Genomic DNA, 773 nt, shown 5'->3' on the forward strand with positions numbered 1-773 from the left:
AACAGTTAGGGAAGGAGTTTATACACAACAACAAAAAAAGATTATTTTTAAAACATAAAAGAAGAAGGTCGCTAAAAAGAAATTTAGATTTAACAAAATTGATTCTCATCTGATAGAATAAAAAAACGAGTCATGGACAGACATAATTTCACAGGAAAGCAAAAGTATTAGAAAAAAGTAAAGCCCTTATTTCCATAACTTTTTTTTAAGTACTCTATATATGTGTATATATAGATATACACACCCACAGAGAACACACAGTACAATTTTGCATATATTTAAAATCTTAATGTAACAAATTTCATTTCTACTGAAAATGTTGACTATTATCGTAATGGAAAATCCACAGCTACATAGAATTTGAYAGAAATACAGTGGCCCACCAAAGCTATCCATGGAAATTCAACAGCTTCTCCAGACAAAGCAGAACAACCTCTAGCAGTTCCACTGCAGTCCTGACAATTTATCCAGCTCTAACTTTACCCAAAAGAGGGCAGGCTTTCTCAGGCAAAGAGAGAGAAGCTACAGTAGCTGACAGACACACTTCTTGGATTTTTTTCCACCTAAGAGTTACCACAATTGGCTATACACCATCATTTCATAAAAAAGTAAAGAGTGCTTATAGAAATGGAACATATCCCACCACATTCCTTTAAAACTATCTGGAAGACCTATGATTAATAAGTCTTGATCTTACGACAAGTTACCAGATAGAGAAATCAATAAATCATGAAGGGATAGAACTAATCTCCAGGGAAGAAAAAAGAAAAAAA

This window comes from Malurus melanocephalus, unplaced genomic scaffold (assembly GCF_030028575.1).
Source record: "Malurus melanocephalus ecotype Western Australia unplaced genomic scaffold, MMel_1.1 scaffold_33, whole genome shotgun sequence".
Classification (NCBI taxonomy): Eukaryota; Metazoa; Chordata; class Aves; order Passeriformes; family Maluridae; genus Malurus; species Malurus melanocephalus.